Source organism: Pipistrellus hanaki, assembly GCF_964339955.1.
Source record: "Pipistrellus hanaki genome assembly, chromosome: 1".
In the NCBI taxonomy this organism is placed as follows: domain Eukaryota; kingdom Metazoa; phylum Chordata; class Mammalia; order Chiroptera; family Vespertilionidae; genus Pipistrellus; species Pipistrellus hanaki.
Genome location: NC_140503.1, coordinates 151,939,853 through 151,959,362, shown reverse-complemented (window position 1 = coordinate 151,959,362; position 19,510 = coordinate 151,939,853). Strand labels below are relative to the sequence as shown.

Sequence of the window (19,510 nt, the reverse complement as noted above, 5' to 3'; positions counted from 1 at the left end):
TTCAGGGTTTAGTATGTATTATCAGATTCGCCTTCAGAGGACTTTACATAAGTGTATCTTAAAAACAGGTGCCTTGTATACCATATTCAATTCTCCTGATGAGTTATCACCACCTGCTAGGGAGTCATCAGTTACTATTTTGTTTCGGTATAAAGGCAAAACAAAAACAAACAAAAAAAACCCAAAAGCAAAAGGAACTGGAATTGTTTGAAAGTTCATATGCCGGTCAGGATCAGACAACCCATCTCGCAGAGCAGGCTGATAAGATTTCCGGGTAACAGTGAATCAGTGGTTGCCAGAGGAGGGCGCAGGCCTGACTGTGCTACCGTGCTGCTGCTTCCTCTCTTCATGCACAGCCCTAAAATATCCAGTGGAGGGGAAGTTCAGGTCTCGGTACCACTGCTCTCTGATGTTGGTTCATTTTTGCTTTGTAACTTTAGTAAGAAGAATTAAAAACATAATCAGTTGAGTTATTATTCTATATCAGAGAAAAATTCATCCTTTATTAACTATAGTTTATAATTTAGTTACTAAAATGCTTAAAGGAAATAAGAGTTATTTCCAGACGAACAGGTTAGTCTAATTTTGGAGATTCATTTTTGCCTTTCTGTCTTGTCTTTTTTTCTTTCTTTCTTTCAATATAATATGGTGTCTTTAATCTGTCCTAATCCCTTTCTCAGTAAGCTCATTAGGGTAACTCACAACATACATTGTTTTATCTGTGTGTAGTATTTTGTAAATATGTAAATGTAGTATCAGCCTTAAGGTCTGCCTGAAGTTAGGTGGATAAAGTCAGGGGCTGTCCATGTTTACATCCATATGTAACATATAGACACACGGACTTGGTTGTGAAGGATTCCCCGTGTTTGTAGCTAGGCAAGCTTGGGTTTATTTTTATTTCTCTGCCATAACTAGTTATGATCTTAGGCAATGGGGCTTGGATGCCCTTTCCCCAGATTCTTTATTAGGTAAAGGAAGTAGCTGGAAGTAGTTGGAGGTGTAACACATTACAGTGTTTGGGAATGTTTTGGTTACCAGAGAAGCCGCTACTTTCTGCACATGATTCCTTTCTTTAGAAACACCCATTATCTCTCTCTCTGTTGCCCATCCAGGGAATGTGTCATGGGAGAGCAGTCACTGCGGGGCACTGTTACATGATGCTGTTGCCTCGGGTCATTTCCTTCCCACTAGATTTCTAATCTAGGCAGGTATGTGTGGCAGAGTCCTTCTGAGGGAGCTGATTCATTCACTGGTGTTTCTCCCAGAAACATCTCCTGAGAACCTATGTTTATTACCTAAGCTTTATTTGGTAAACCGTCCCCCTGCTGGTTCTCCAAACCAAACCTTCTGGCCATGCAGGAGGTTTCCAAGTCAGTAGCGTGGCTGGGGTGAGAAATCACGATTCCAACACCTGTTTCGAGCCCCGTTATCCTGTTACACGTGCGACCTGGCCTATTGTGAGCGCCAGTGCTCGGTTACGTGCTTTGTATACAAGTGGCTGCATTTTGGTATAAAGGCACAAGCATAGCAGCTCAGGTGTTCCTTTCAGGGTTCTTTGGCCTTTCTTCCCAATACACTCATTCTCTCTTTGTCCTGAAACTCCTTTCAGGTGGGCTGATCTAGGCTGGGAAAACAACTCCTTTTTTTTTTTTTTTTTTACAACCCAGAAAGTAAACTGTGAAGGCCAGCCACTCTGTATGAGGCTGACTGAGGCCCTGGGTGTGTGAGAGGAGGTGGGATCCAGCAGACGCCTGGCGGGGAGCTCCCTGAGATGACCAGCACGAGTAGAAGTTCACAGATAGGAGGGCTGCGTTGAATGGAGGGGGGCAGACAAGGATATTCCACATCTGGTGCTTCCTGTCTTCTCAGTGAGAGGGGGAGGGAAGAAAGACAGCTGGGTCTTTGAGAATACTGAGGTTTTCAGAAGCCACTGGGATTGGGAGATAACAAGTGACAAAGGGAGGCAGAGGAGGATCTTGTATCAAATCAGCATGTTCTGCTCATATCCTCCAGGAGAGAGAGCCTCCGCCCAGTGTTTCCCAGGCACATGGACTATAGGGAGTGGACGCCACTGGGTTTTCTGCTTACTTACCCACAAGAAGAGTGAAGCTAAGCAACTTGGCATGTGTAGCTATGGAGTGTATGTGTACATTTTTCAGCCTCTCCCCACACTGTGCTCAGAGTACCCTGTGCATCCTGCTCAGAGCATTAGCTCTTGTTCAAGGCCCTGGAAAAAGGAAATGCAAAAATGTTTTAAAGGTTTCAGTTTTTTGTTTTTTTTATCATTAGCCCGGGGGTTTGCTCAGTCCTGAGATATTTTTGAAGTTTGGAAAATACTAGGAATATTTGGCAGAAAGCGAGTTTTGTGGGAATAACTTGCTACTGGTAGATCCTCTGTGGACATCTTTGTGGGAGGGTGTGAAAGGAAGGATTATACAAATACTGAATCATTTGAGTGTCTGTTGGTATAATTGATAGTGATTTTTTAAAAGTCTTTTTTAAAAATATATTTCTTTATTGATTTCAGAGAGGAAGGGAGAAGGAGAGAGAGATAGAAACATCAATGATGAGAGAGAATCATTGATCGGCTGCCTCCTGCACGACCCCCTCTGGGGATTGAGCCCACAACCCAGGCATGTGCCCTTGAGGAATTGAACCTGGGGCCCTTGAGTCCATAGGCTGATGCTCTATCCACTGAGCCAAGTCGGCCAGGGAGACTGTTTAAAGTCTTGATGTGATTATTTTGGATCATTACTAACCGTAATCAGAAGGCAGACTTTTTAAAATCTTGATTGGGAACCCAATCATTTAATGGCCAGCCTTTCCTTCGGTGAATACTTTTTAAATTAGTTTTTTTTTTTTAATTTTATTTATTTATTTATTTATTTTTATAATGTCACCTGTATGTCACTGTCTGTGTCTAATGCAGGTTTGAATAAGCACCCGTTTTTAGTGCAAGCACTGATCTTTTTTTTTTTTTTTAACTTTTATTTTTATTTTTTTAAATATATTTTATTGATTTTTTTTTTTACAGAGAGGAAGAGAGAGGGATAGAGAGCTAGAGACATCAAAGAGAGAGAATCATGGATCAGCTGCCTCTTGCATACCCCCTACTGGGGATGTGCCTGCAACCAAGGTACATGCCTTTGACCGGAATCCAACCCGGGACCTTTCAGCCCGCAGGCTGACACTCTATCCACTGAGCCAAACCGGTTTTGGCAAGCATTGATCTTTTAAGATTTGCTGATGCTACTGCCATTTTTCTGATCCAGGCTTGTTACACCAGCAGTGAAAATAGCGTTTTCCCAAGACCACCTGATCGTTATTCTGAAGCATTTGCTACTGATATCCTAACATTTATTTTTTTGTGTGGGTTGTCCCAGTTCTCATGATGTAACAGACACACATGTTGATATTTTATTGTTGTTCAATCCGTTATAGGATTGATGAAACAGCCCAGAAGGGGTGATAGTGGAGAAGATATGAAAGGGTGGCGAAGAGGTGGCAGAGAGTTGGACGTTAAGCAGCAGAGACGCTTTTGAACAATCCTGCTGAAAAACACATCTCAGGAGATGCGGGCTGTTTTCTAAAAGGAGTCAGCATTGGTGTGCTGTTCCTTCAAGGAGCGTTTGTAATGCGCGCAAGAATGTGTGGGTGAGGGGATCAGATTCCAGGCTAGCCTTCAGTTGCTTTCAGTAGTTGACATAACACACACCTGTGTGTTCTCTTCTCTGACCTCAAATTGTTTTGAAAAGCTCCTGACATCTGGAGGTGTGAAAAGGAGCAGATTTTGATATGGCTTCTGACAAGCAGGAGAAATAAGTTCTAAATGTACTGTTTTACCTGAATGTGGTACTTGATTTATCTCATGTTCTTCTAATCAACTGCAATAAGACCCCCAGTGTTCCTTGATAGATCGGTGTTTTTCTTGAAGCCATTGACCGTGCTAGAGATAGAAATGTGTAAACATATTTACATGAAAAATAGTACTCACGTAGTGTTTCATTTTCTTGAGAGGAGTCATTTTAGAAATTCTCTTTCAAAACAGGGGAATTGTTTGTGTGTAGCAAGAGCACTGGCAAAAGAAACAGACCTAACTCAACCTCACCTTCTACATAGTAGCAGGAAAAGCTTTCCTTGATAACATCAGCATCAGTATTGCCATAAATGTTGTCACTTAAGAGAAAATATCCATCAGGTATCAGTAAATTGCCTTTGAACTTGAACTATTCTGCAATAACTTTGGGCTTTTTATTTTCCCCCCTTTTTTGGTCATATTTTCTTTTTTATCTTTTTAATTTATCTTTATTGTTGAAAGTATTACATATGTCCCTCTCTGACCCCCTTCGGGGGGAGGAGGCTTTTAACATATAGGTTACAATATGTATTTTATGTATTGTATTTATACTAAAAAAATAAAGTGTTTAATAATTTTGAATCCTAGACTGATTTTTATTAAATTCACAGATTTTTCTTTTCAAAATTGGGCTTCCCTTGGTTTGGCATTAGTAACTTATTCCTTGCAATCTACTTAATTGAGTAGCTTCTGCTGTTTATCCTGAAATGCAGATAAATGGCTTTCAGCACAGTGTTTATAGTTTAATAGTTCCTAAAGTGAGTCAACATGATCTGCTAGCGCGTACGTGTCATTACTAATGATCTCTCTGCTTATGCTTCCCCGCTAGTCAGGAGACACTGAACTCTACAAAGGCAAGAGCCTGGCACAGTTGGTGGTGGGTGGGCTGTTTGGGATGGCGCCTATTGGCAATACTTTCTTTCCCTTATTGGTATGAAACGAGAAGAGAAACGCGTGCTTTACCACAATTTTAGCATGCACAAAATTGTCACCAAGTGTCATATTCTAAGGGCTGGGGTGAAGATAATTTAGGAAGTGGCTATTGGAGTTGTTTTATTCCAAGTTATCTGTCTAATTAATAATCCGCACAAGTTTGATACTTTTCTAGTTAGGCTATTTGACTACGTGATGAAATATGGGAGCCACCGGGGAATATTCCTAACAAAAATCTGCTATGGTTTTCATCATGAAAACACATATATTTTTGTCTGCCAAAAAAGATGGAGAGAAAATAAATAATTTTATTAACTAATCACTTACCATCAATTGGACTTACTCATTTTGAAAGATCATCTTGCTCTTTCCTTAGGGAAAACAAAACAAGACAAAAAAAAAAAAAAACTGAGACTTTGCTCATAGAAGATCAAGAGGCCTGATGACCATACAAGTTAAAACTGACAAGTTGTACCAGTCTCTAATTCATTAAGTAGTAAAAGTTCTTGCCTGCCAGACCATGTTATTTTCCAGCTGTTTAGGTAAACGTAAGAGAATGGTTTTCTCATAGCTGAAGTACCACCTGTTAAATTGTGGTAAAATATTTTGTTTGATCTATGTTCTTTGTGAATGTGGAAAACTTTCCAAGTGCAGTGACCACTTAGCATTGTCCTTTGTGTCCACATTAGTATTATTATTGTTTGGGAGCACTTGGGTCATTTAAATGGAACATGACTTAAAGTATATATTTCTTACCTTCTTACTCTTACACTGACATTGAAGGTCCTACATCCAACTTATCAAAATATCTCAGGGAAAAAAAATACGATGCAAAGATACATCTAACTTTCATTGGTATGTATGGTTCAAATTACAGAAACATCCAAAGAAAGGGTTTATGAGAGATAATTAAATTTCATGTGGCATCTCAAATTCAGGTTTTTTGTTATTTTTTATTGTTTATTGTGAAATCCTATATTGATGATTATTTAAAAGAGGAAGAAGGAAACATTCTGACCAAGAATATGATGTATGTGCAGGTTCATTATTGGCATTCATGCAGAGATATAAATTGGGTAAGGAAAATGAAGATTTAAAGGTAAGATCAATACGGCTTTTTAAAGCCGGGGCCACTGAGTCTACTAGGCTGTCTACAATTCACACAAAAGATGGCTTTTAGAGAATGTTTTGAAAACTGAAGCCACTTGTTTATCGAAAGAGGGACAGCTTGAGCAGCATCAGGCCAGAGTGTTTCAAAGTGTGCTGTATTCAGATTGAGGATAACGCAGCCATTATACTAACATGATCTCAGTTCAGACCTTTCCTCGGTGTTTCTGCCCAAAGTCAGCAAGATTGTCCTTTGGCCTCTTATTCCTGTAAGTCACAGGGAAGCGCTTCGTGCTTCAGAATCTCAGCACTATTTTAATATTTAATTAAGTATAATTTTGGGGAAAATTGTTTGTGTTAAAATATCATGAGTCTGTATATTGATAATCACATAAATACATACCCAAGACCCAGTTCAACCATCCTATTTTACTTTGGATGCACAAACCAGATTATGGGAATAGTTAGGAGAATTTTAATATAATATTTTATGACATACCTTTTAAATCTTGGTCCTCGCTTAGCTGGCCTCAGAGTATTATTAGGGACTTTGATGCAGTATTATCAACACTAATGTCTGCATATATAAATGTCTGAATATCAGGGAAGCCATAAGACTTGCCAAATTCTGATGAGAAGAGAATGTTTTTATAGACATATGAATTTATTTTGACCTAGTCTATATCATATGGAATTTTCTTAATAACACTTTTTATAGACTGGGTGGCTTAGCAGGGAATTAATATCTAATAAATGAAAAAAATATTGAGCATTTTCTTTAATACACATTTAAATTATATTTACATTTTAAAATTGATAGATATATATATATTTTAATTTCAACTCTTTTTGTATATATAAACAAACTATTTTGTGTTTTTAACCCATCTGCTCTTAGGAAAGGGTATCTGTTTTTTAGATAAGTTTTAGGTTATTTATTTAAAATGGCATGGATACCAGCCTGGGGGACAGATGGTTTTGTGTTTATAGAGAGTGTAAAAGGAAACAGTGAAAGTTTTGGTGTGAGTGATTCGTCAGCAGCCTTTTTTATGACAAAAGAACAATAAAAAAGGTAACTTCTCTTCCACTCTCCCAGTTAGATTTTAAGGTTTGTGAGCATAGCAGTCATTTCCTCTTCATCTCTGTGAAATCCAAAGTGCTATGTAGACAGCCTTGTATATGATAAATATTTATTTAATCAATCTGGATTGGTAGCAATTTTATGCTAGGTTAAAATAAGTATTTTTTTTTTTTTTTTTTTTGCTGTTTTACCTACATGGTTAACAGGATAGTTGTGTCCGAAATATAAACTTTATGTAAAAAAATAAATGAGTCAAGTTGATATGGTGGGATTTAATAAAAAGATAAAATTAATGGTAATCATTGAGTTGTCATTTTTCCTAACATCTTGAAAGGCTCCAAATTATAAAAGAAGTTTGACATTTAGTATAAGTAAACCCCTTAAAAATGTTTATGTAGCTGATCAATTTGTGAGGTTGTGCTTACTTTAAAAATAAACTTAGGAATTGCACCTTGAAGCACCATTCTCAATGTCAAAAGATCGTATAAAAAGTAGATTTCTAGATATTTTAATGTCATATATTTTTCTGCCTTACCTATAATCAGAAGCAGCTTTTAACCATCTGGAAATGTTACATAATACACAGTGGTCAGTGCCTTTCTTTTAGTTTCTTTCTTTCTTTCTTTCTTTCTATTTATTTATTTATTTATTTATTTATTTATTTATTTATTTATTTATTTATTGATGCTAAAGTTTCCGTTCTCTTTTACCTTTCCATTGTCATATGCCATGTATTATATCTTGAACATAGCTCAGTGCCTGACCGGAATAATCTCTCTTGCCAGTTTATAATCAAAGCGCGCACTGAGAAAAACAGCTGAGCTGTATTAGGCAACCGCAGTCTGGACTGCATTTCTTAACTGCTGAATAACACATCACAGGTGCAGGATTAGTGCTGCCTGCGGTGCTGGGCTCTTCAGTGGAAACCCCTAGCAATTCTGTGCCTCCTCCTCATGTCTCATCCCAGGGAACCTGGCAATGATCTATCAAGCGCACAGAAATCAAATGTGAGTAGTGGGGAAGGCTTTATATCTTACAGAGGCTCGTTTTCCCCTCCAGATATTGTAAGCAAGATCAGTTAAGCCAATTCTGGCACAGGCACAAAAGAAGATGATAGAACTTAGTTGTTTCTTGGCATAGAGAGTGAGATAGAAAAATTCGGGGGGAGGGTTGTCAAATTTTACACACAAAAATCACATGGCAAGGAAGTGCAGTTTAGCTTAGCTGCCCCAGCAGTGTGTGATTTAGCTGACTTCTACACTATTAAAATGCCCACATCTATTGCTTTAACTTTTGCATTGCATACATGTTGGAGTAAATGGTGTGCTTGCCCCTACATATTTTCAACACTGTCATGGTTAAAATGAAGTGCACAGCCCTTGTGGTATAATTGAACAATTCTTAGTTTTTGGCTCTGTGAATTCTTCAGCTACCTATGACAGATAACTCTGAATTCACAGCTGACAGAAGTCTGGGTTGTTTTCTTGCAAATATGGCCTTTAAAAATACAAAATATGTTAAAATGTAAATTAAGCATCTCAATATTAGAACAACAAATGTTTTGAAAATAGAGTAACTAAGTCATTTACTTTTGACCAAGAGGGTTAGAAATTATTTTAGCAAGGTTGAGTATATTCTCAGCAATGAAGGTGATTTCAGTAATTCATGTCATTTTTGGTATCTTATCTTAGAAAACTTTCTGTGAAGCAAAGCACATGAATGTAAACAAAGCAACGTAGATAGCACTGCAGGTTTTGAACTGTAGTTTAGAATTTCCTTTCCTTAAAACTCTGTAACGGTATTCTATTCACAGTGTTGTTTTAATGTTTATCTTGTTGCTGATGATCATTATCCTACATTGTTTCATCAGAGATAGATCTTTAAGTTCATTGATGATGGTAGCAGTTTATAACAGTGCATTCTACAATATTTAAAAATATGTATGTATTCTATGCCTCAGATATTTATTTTTTGCCTCAAATATTTAAGCACTTGAAATAGCGTTATGTTTGTATCTTTAGGTCAGTATGCTCTTTCACTAAAGTAGGCTTTAACAATTATTCAGTTAGAGGATGCAGAAAGGATCGGGGACAGAGAGATCCTAAATGCTTTCCAGGTTTTCTCTTTGGGGAAAAAGAAGGACACGGACACGGTGATTTGCTTTTTGGTCTGTCTGGCTCCATTGTCGCTTCTCTTCTCTACGTGTATGAGTCCGCTCAAAGTAGTTTTACACATCAGGCTGACTTGGAAGTGCTCTGCAAAGCGGCAGAGTGAGTTTTAGTGTGGGGGCAACTTGAACATCCACTCTGATTAGCTTCAGAGCCCTGTGAAGCAGAGCATTGATAGAAACGTCTCTGAATAGAATTCGAGCGGCCTGCCTGGCAGGCTGCCAAGCCTTTAACATTATTGTCAAAGAGACCATGCGTCAAGTTTCTTTCCCAACAATGTGGATTTGAACAGACACATTAAATATTTTTAAATACAGTGATATTTTGAATTTTTTAATCGTTCTATCAGCTGCGATTATGCTATCTGATGGATATAGACTGGGTTTGATGTTACATTATCTCTAAACACGGCAGCTACTTGCTTGTCAAGCCCCTTATTTCTTATATTGATGCTTTTATTAAACTACTTATACTCATGCTGTGTTTGGGATATTTTATACGATTTTTAGTTTGGTTGAACATTTTGGTTTATTTTCTCCAAATTCAAAAGCCTATTAACACCTGAGGGAAAGGTTACTGCTGTTTTACCTTTAAAGATTGCATGAGTGATAACTAAAGTGCTATCACAATCGATTAATATGCATACTCGGGCTCAGAACTCTGTAGTAGTTACCTGCAAACCCAGCAAATATACATGTCTCTATTGTCTGCACACTTTTATGTAATCTATTTAATCTTTCCATGATTTGCACAAGTCCTAATCTAGTATCCCATACAACAAAACACTTGAATGATAGAAGCTTTCACTTTTTACCCAGGTGGTTTGGAGTCCCTTGGCAGGGCTTGTAAGATATAAAATGTTGAAAACATGATTATTCTGCAGAACCTGAGTGATGTGGTAATGAGGATGTGTGTGGTGAAAAGAGAAACAATTGCCATTAAGTGGAAACATGTAGAAATATTTGATGCTAAAAGCCCCAGTTCCTATAGACAGCCAGCACATATCCAGCATTTTAAAACTAAATGTGTTTTTCTTAACCTACTCAATAGTGTTAACAATGAGCCACTGAAATGAAAAACTGTGCTTATGTCTTCCTGGTTTTGCTGCTTATGTTTTCCATAAAAGATTGTGGTTGATTACTGCCACCCATAGTAATCTTTCCTTCTATGCACTCCTACCTAGGACTTACTTACACTTGATGATTGTATGTGGCATTGTGACATCTATTTTATTGTTTTCATATACTATTTTGGGGTTTCCATATGTAGTTGATTTTTCTTACCATGTCCCATGTGTAGTTGATTTGTCTCACCAGCAAAATTATTGCTTTATTGAGGGTACTTCCAGTGCTCAGGGCCATTATGTTATGTAGATGGAATAAGGTTTTATGATTATTTGCTAAATAAATGAATGTGCCACAGGAAAAAAAAATTAATAACAATATATTAGTTGGCCCTGAACAAACTTTCAATGTTTCTTAAACCAAAAGGCTCTGAATTTTTATAGATTTTTTTTTACTCACAGTGATGAATCTGGAAAGAAAGGGAAAGTGAAAGAAAGTAAAATGAAGTAATATATTTGAAGAAGAAAAAGAAGAGAAGTAGAAACATATGGAAGACTAGTGGCCCAGTGCACAGATTAGTGCACATTGAAAGGAAATCGATTAGAAGAAATATTTTAATATCGCTTTTTGCCCTTTCTCTATAACAGAAGTGTCAGAGATTAAAGACAATTAGTAAAATATGTATGAAAATAATATGTAAATTGCTTAATAAATAAATAATAGCATGATATAACAACAAAAAGACATGATATAAAAACAACATTAATGCAAACAATGACTGATAAAGTGATTCAACTTATTCTAATATCTCCCTGAATACCAAATTAAGAGAGAAATGCTTTCAGAGTGCTTAACTAATTTCCCTTGTGATGAAGTATTTACAGCTTTAATTTTAACATCACATGCTCTTCGAACTTGAGAGAAAGCAACATATAATTGACCATGTGCAAAAACTGGATAAGGTAGGAATATTACTACTCTGTCTAGAGTTTGTCCTAGTGATTTTTTAATAATCCTTGCAAATGCTGGCATCATGGGAAACTGTCTTCGAGTTAATTTAAATGGGAGGCCAGTGTCAGTTGGGAACAGATAAATTTTTGGAATCAGAACAACCTCTTCTTCCACAGACCCTGTTAATACTTTAACTTCAGTTATGTTAGGTTACAATCTTTTGATAATAAATCTAGTACCATTACAAAGACCCATTTACTATTAAGATTTCTCAGTAGCATGATGATTGCACCCACTTTCATTTTAATTTATGACACAGCATTTCCAAAGGAGTAGTATGTGCCAGGGGTAGGGGATGCTGGGGGAAGATCAATTGGGGGAAAAAGGATACATATGTACTACTATTTGTAATATTTTAAACAATAAAAAAAGAAAAGAAAAAAAGACAATTTGATGAGAAAATTTTCCTTTTCAGCATCATCTGTTGAATCAATGTAGTCATCACTCAGATAGGTGTGAAAATTTCCATCGAGTATATCCAAAATGTCTTCATTTAATTTATAAACGTGTTCCTTTTTAGGACAAGGAATTACACATTTAGATATATTTTTAATTTATGTCTGGATATACTATTTCCAAAGGTAGCACCAATAATAGATCTGTTACAAATCATTTCATAGGGGATTTCAATAGTATCCATTCTGAGAGCTTTATATTTATCTTGCATACACGAGCCAACATTTATTTATTTATTTATATTTATTTATTTTTAACATATTTTATTGATTTTTTACAGAGAGGAAGGGAGAGGGATAGAGAGCTAGAAACATCGATGAGAGAGAAACATTGACCAGCTGCCTCTTGCACACCCCTTACTGGGGATGTGCCCGCAACCAATGTACATGCCCTTGACCAGAATTGAACCTGGGACCTTTCAGTCCGCAGGCCGATGCTCTATCCACTGAGCCAAACCAGTTTCAGCAGTCAACATTTATTTTTAAATTCCCACCACGAGTCATATGTATCTGCCGGCCAGCTGTTCAGGCGATTGACTGATGTATGATCGGTTACTTAGACTTTTATATATATAGACTAGAGGCCTGGTGCCTGAAAATTCATGTACTAGAGGGAGGATCCCTCAGCCTGGTCTGCGTCTCCCAGACTAGGAGCCCTCAGGGGTGGGAGGTGACTCGACAATCAGGAAGGCGGTGCCCCATCACACTTCTGCTGCTGCCACTGCCAGCTTTCCAAGCCTTGGCTGGTTACCTGAGTCTCAGACAGCCCTGGGTGGCTGGGGGGCTGAGGGTGGTCTTGCATCATCATGCACCTGTTGTCCCCCTCCCTGGCTGGCCTGAAAGGACTGGGGGACTCTGGTGGTATTGAGGGGACTGTGCACTATCATCCTGAGGCTATGGGTGCCACCATCTTTGTCATAGTGTGATGGTCAATTTGCATATTCTCTCTTTATTAGATAGGATGAGTGAGCAGGGACGAAAGGAATAAGAAATAAAATAAAATAGGAAAAGAAAAATATGAAGAATTAAACAAACAAACAAACAAACAAAAAAGGAATAGCAAGCTTCTGCTGCACAAAAAGCAATGATATACTCTTACATGTGCAAGGAACATAGCAGGTGCTTTTCTTGGAATATCTCATTCAGTTTTTATAGCAAACCAATGAGTGCTGCCACTCTCCACATTCTCTTTAAGGAAGGTTATGTGACTTGCTCAGGCCACAGAGCAGGGAAGTACCTGAACTGAGTTTGAACTGTTTTGTCTGTTTTTTATGTTATCCTGGTCAAGTTTGCATCCACTACTCGGTGAACACACCTGATACTGGTTTTTCAATTGACATTTCATCCCCCTCCACCTTCCCCTGTACCTCTTTCCTCTGACACCTGAAACTCTTGAAGAAGAAAGATTTCCATGCAGGTAACACCACAGTTAATAGTAAGAAAGTCTACTCTTCCCTTGTAATATATGTGATTTTGCTTTGGTATTTTTGAATCAAAATTGTATTTATATTTTGTTACTTTTCAAAAGAATGTAAGTACATATCCCAACTTTGTATTAATCATTGGGTTTCATGTTGTTTATATGTGTGAATATATATATATATATATATATATATATATATATATATGTTTTTATTACAAACAACATAAAATGTATTTGAAAATGTGTTAATAAAATAAAAGCAAGTTAAGCAATGAATATTGAGGAAGCTTAATAGATAGTAAATTAAATCATTAAATTGAAATGATCAAGATATAAGTGACAAAATAAAAAAAATTAATCATCTATTTAGTGTTATTTAAGTTCACTAAAAGTTATTTTTCAAATTACATTATTTTTAAGCTCCGATTTAAGTTTTAATCCTATTATACACTCCTGTTTTTGACAAATGTATTTAAACCAGTTTTTGTTAAGAAAGGAAATAGGTATTGCTTCATATTATTTATTGCCACACACGATAGCTAGGGTTAGAGTGGATCATTCCCAAAGCATTGCTGGCCAGTTCAGGACTTTCAAAATTTTCTTCCACTCACCTTTATACCAAAAATACTTAAGTGCAAACTAATGTGCTAAGAATTGCAATTTCTCTTCTTGTTCCTTGCCTGCCCTCTGGTGTAGAGGGTTAGAACAGTGAAGACACAAAATTTTATTATTTGTTTGTGTATTCAGAGAGCTAAAAAATAATCAAAAGAGAAAATGAAGGAAAACAATTAATAATACATCCTGTGGCACAAAATAATAATGTCATTTTTAAATGAATTTTGATAACTCAAATTTATTTCTAAGCATATTGTGTATTGATATTTAATTTTCCTTGAATTACCATTGTTGTTCAGAAAGATTGTTCTCTATGTATTTTAATGTTGGGAATGGAATTCTGATTTTCTCTTCACTATGACATATAAAAACTAAAAGTGTCTCACTTATGGTATTTTTGAAGTGATAAAAATGTTACTGAGAAAAAAATAACCAAAATTAAATGTAGCCAAAACATTTGGGGATCTAATGGATGAATATATACTTTAAAATTCATTTGTTGCAGAATTGTAGTAGCATTGTAATTTTTTTTAGCATTTCACTTTTACTTTGTCTTCTGATTTTTCTGGAAAAAATCTTGTTCTATTTTCTTTTGTAAAGATCATATAGAAGTGTTCATAATATTAAAACATATTAATATTTTTAAAATAAACTTATTAAGTTTATACATCAGAATAGTTATTTTATTGTTTATACCAGGTTTCTAGCTAATAATTGTCCACTAATTCCAAATAAGTGGTATAAAGAAAGTGCCTTATTTCCTAACTTATGCAAGAAGAGATGCCATATAAAATTCCATATAACTATACAGAAATATATACAAAGTAGTTGAAAACATGTATAGAACTATAACATATATCCCAGAGAAGATATTCAAGAAAAATAACTTTCTATTTAACCTTTGTAATTGAATGAAAGTCATATTATTGCATGCTAATTATTAGGTTATTTCATGAAGTTTGATTAATCTGCCTGGAAATCTATAACTCTCTTATAGAAGTCATAAGGAATGTAATTTAGTTGTGATTCATTAAGAGTACACACGCAGATAAGCAGACACGTCTGGAAGTGATTTTGTGGTTCATTTATCCCTGAAAGAGTGGTGGTCCTTTGAAAAATGAGAACCAATTTACATTGGCTTCCACATGCCCTACTTTGTATAATCTTAACAATTTGGCTAGTTAACTCCCTGGGTTATAATGTAACCAGCTAATCTAGTCAGGATGCATCTGAAGTGTCTGGATTCACACTATTGGACTCAAGATTGGTCAGAGAAAGAGAGGAGTGAGGGTAGGAGAGAGAAGGAAGCTGAAATATGTGATGAGCTCCTAAAGAGTAACTTATTCAGTATAGGATTGATTCCTTAGAAATTTCTACAAAGTCTGACTTTTCTCGGTCTTTTTCCATTATGTTTTCCTATCAGCTTTATTTATAATTCTATTATTAAATATTTAAAAAGCCATAATTGCCCAGAGTGCTACTGGAAAGAAAGAATCAATTTTGTTGAGATTCTGTTCAATTTAATTAAATAGAAACAATTCATTGTTTAGCTTCCTTGTTGGAAAAATCTTTTAATGATTTAACTTACTAATTTAGAAAATAAAATGTACTAAATTATACTTCATGTTTCTTTAATGGTTAGTCATCTTCCAATTGTTTTAAATGATTAGCTTTTCTATAACATTTAACACAAAATTAAATAGCATGAGAATTAATAAAGATCTTATATTATCTTAGAGAGCTGACTAAATCAATTACATATATATATATATATATATATATATATATATTTTTATCTATTAAAGTCTGCCTTTGTTGTGTTTCAAATGGAAAGACACTAAAAATACAATAAAATGTGAAAAATACATTTTGATAATCAGACGTTTGGCATTTGGGATATGTCTTCCTTAATGCTACTCTAGTCTTCATCTGGATGTCACCATTACCATAAATACATATCTTTGTCTTTCCTTCTAACTCTTCAGCATCAATATTATCAGACCGAATTCATATCTTTATAAAATGACTGTTCTTTGTCAAGCATCTAATTGCCTTTTTCATGCATTAGCTGATGTATTTTTTTTTTCTAAAAATGTATCTTTATTGTTGAAAGTATTACGGATGTCCCCTTTTTTCCCTCATTGACCCCTTACACCCTGCACTCCCTTTCATCACACTATTGTCTGTGTCCATAGATTATCCATATATGCATTTAAGTTCTTTGATTAACCTCTTCCTCCCAAACCTCCCTTTCCCTCTGAGATTCCACCATCTGTTCCATGCTTCTGTGTCTCTGGATTTATTTTATTCATCAGTTTACTTTGTTCATTGGATTACACATATCAGTGAGATCACGTGATACTTGTCATTCTCTGACTGGCTTGTTTCGCTTAATATAATACTTTATAAGTCCCTCCATGCTGTCTCAAGGGTAAGAGATACTCCATTTTTTCAGCTGCGTTGTATTCCATTATGTAAATGTACCACAGCTTAAAAAAATATTTATATTTTATTGATTTTTTTACAGAGAGGAAGGGAGGGGGACAGAGAATTATAAACATGATGAGAGGGAAACATCATTCAGCTGCCTCCTGCACACCCCCTACTGGGGATGTGCTAGCAACCAAGGTGCATGCCCTGGACCAGAATCAAATCTGGGACCCTTGAGTACACAGGCCAATGCTCTATCCACTAAGTCAAACCTGCTAGGGATATCACAGCTTTTTATCTACTCATCTACTGATAGGCACTCGGACTGTTTCCAGATATCAGCTATTGTAAATAGTGCTGCTATGCACATAGGGGTGCATATATTCTTTCTGGTTGATGTTTCAAGATTCTTAGAATAGATTCCTAGAAGTGGGGTCACTGGATCAAATGGAAGTTCCATTTTTATTTTTTGAGGAAATTCTATACATTGCATTCCCACCAACATTGTGCTAGGGTTCCCTTTTCTCCATATCCTTGTCATTTGTTGATTTGTTGATGGTAGCCATTCTGGCTGATATGATGTGTTTGATACCTCATTATTATTTTAATTTGCATCTCTCTGCTGATTATTGACTTTGAGATTTCTTTTTTATGCATCTTTTGGCCATCTGTATGTCCTGTTTGGAGAAGTGTCTATTGAGGTCCTTTGCCCGTTTTTTATTGGATTGTTTGACTTCCTTTTGTCAAATTGTATGAGTTCTTTTTATATTTTGGAAATTAACCGTGTATCAGATGACTGACAAATACATTCCCCACAAAGTGGGCTCCCTTTTCATTTCGTTGATGGTTTCTTTGGCATCTCTGTGATGTGTATATCAGGTGCACCTGTCCGGTCTTCTGCAGGGGTGGGGAAGGAAGGTTGCTAGCCTCTAAGGACTGTGACGGAATAGCTAAAGTTCCAACGACTTCTAAAACAGATTTAAGCTTCCTCCTGCTTTCGATATTCCCTTCTCTGTCACTTCTGAAACTAATTTCTGGTACCAGTCTGGAGCCTTTGGGGGTCGAATGGTAAAATTATTTTGACTCTTGGCTTCTCTCCACTTTGTCTTAGAAGATCAGCATTTTGGGCTTTGTTAGATTATAATAATTTCTGGCCCTGGTTCAGTGGTTCAGTTGGTTGGAGCATCATCCTGAATATCCAAAGCTGTGGGTTCAATTCCCCTTCAGGGCACATACCTAGGCTGCAGGTTCGATCTAGTTGGGGCACTTCTGGAGGCAACCAGTCGATGTTTCTCTCTTTCTCTCTCTCTCTCTCTCTCTCTCTCTCTCTCTCTCTCTCTCTCTCTCTCTCTCTCTCTCTCATCAATAAACGTATACTTGGGTGAGGATTAAAAAATCAGTTTCTGCTTTCTAGGTTTTTATTGCTAGTATCTTCTCTTTATCTCATTTACAGTGTGGGTTCCTTTTTAGCCCCCTTGTTGTTATATTGTAAAAACAAAAGTTTTGTTCAAAAGGACAAGACCTTGTAAATCTTCCCTTTTCAACAAAAATTATATTTTAGTATTCTTTGTCGATAAATGTACTTCTATAGAAACATTTTAATTGTTACATACAACTCTAATTTTAGAGATATAACTTATCTCCTATATTTTTAAACATAGGTTGTTTTAAGCAATATTGCAAAGAATTTTCTCATAGCTGAATCTTATGTTATTCTTTAATTTAAATAAATATTAAATGTGAAAAAATTGTGACACCTTTAAAATGTTTCTTACAAATCACATCTTATTTCCAATAGTACAAGGATATTATTCCCTTTCTAATGTAGACCATCCTATGTAAACATTTCACTGAATAACTTTTCTCACCAAACGGTTAATTCTGTGTTTGTTTAGTTTATTCTACTTATAGGCTATGCCTGGAACAGGATAGGTACCCATTACATATTTTAAGTTGACATATTCACAATAAACAAAATTTTATTATTTTATTTATAACTTCGAAGACATGGGGTCTGGTATAGATGGAAAATATCTCATTTGCATCACTTTGTATTACTTTGAGACAATTCAGGCTAACGTCAGGAGTATGTATTAAGAACCAGAATTCAATTAATTAGCCTAATATACAGAAAATCAGGGAGAATCACCATAGATCTTTTTCTAAATTTCTCATTCTCCGCTATACCAATGGCTGGAGGCATCTATTTGCAGTTTTTAAAAATAACACCTGCACACTGTACACCTATTTTGTATATTGCACTTAGGCCAAGAATTTTATTTTTTTTTTAGCCTTTACAATCTCTTAGATAATATTTTTGTTGACATTTGACTTAATCGTAGGCCAGCTGGATGTGTTGAGAGAGATTTGAAATCAAACATTGCTCAGGGTGACAATTTGTGCAGTGATATTGCTGGTGAGAGCTTTAACCCCAATGTCTAGATACATAGTATCAATTAAAGCATGCACCCTTCTCAGACATAATGACCTTCCAGAAGCATTAGAAGTGAAGAAGAAAAACATGAAAACTATGTTACATAATTACAAATAGTTACAAAACTATGAAACATTGTCACACTACTTAAAATCTGGAAAAAAATATTATTTTAATAACAACTAACATTTATTAAGTATTACTATGTAGCATGCATATTCTAAACTCTTGACATGAGATAGGTGCTTATAACTATCTTAGCCTTAAAGGTAAGGGAATGAGACACAATGACATTATTTATAAAGTTGTCCAAGGTCAACTAACTGATAAATCGCAAAGCCTAATTTTGACCCCAGAAAATCTGCCTGGATAGATCATGTCAACTAGAATGTCTTCCATCAGAGGTATAGATTCATTGATACTAATATGAGTAGCATTTGCATGAGTAACTTTTGCATAAAAATCTGATAGGGAAGATGTATCTTTTGAAATGTATCTTAATGATAACTAAGTTTTCATTGTCCTACCCAGTTTTTCAGGTTAAATATTTCAAATAACTTGTTTAAAAAATACATATTATACCTAAAACACTGAGACTCCTAAGTAAATAGACTGCTGGAAAGAGAGTTTAGAGGCAAATAATCTAGGTTTAAATGCTGGCTTTGTGATTTATTAGTTGTGTGAAAATCACTTTAACTTTTAGTCTTAATTTTCTCATCAGAATATGGGAACGATAATATCTATCCACAGTATTACCATACAGATAAAACTAATCTATATAATGGTGTCTCATTGAGCTCCTTGCGCTCAAATACAATATAGTAATTTAATGAAAGTGTTATGAGAATTTCCACATTCTATATGAGACAGTTATATACATTGAGTGGCCAGATTATCATGATCTCTGAACCCATAATAATCTGGCCACTCAGT

At 35.8% G+C, this 19,510-nt stretch overlaps 1 protein-coding gene across 8 annotated transcripts in view; it reads left to right on the top strand.

Moving 5' to 3' along the window:
• Positions 1-19,510, top strand: part of BMPR1B (bone morphogenetic protein receptor type 1B) — a 369,968-nt gene that overhangs the window by 290,485 nt on the left and 59,973 nt on the right. The window lies entirely within an intron of this gene.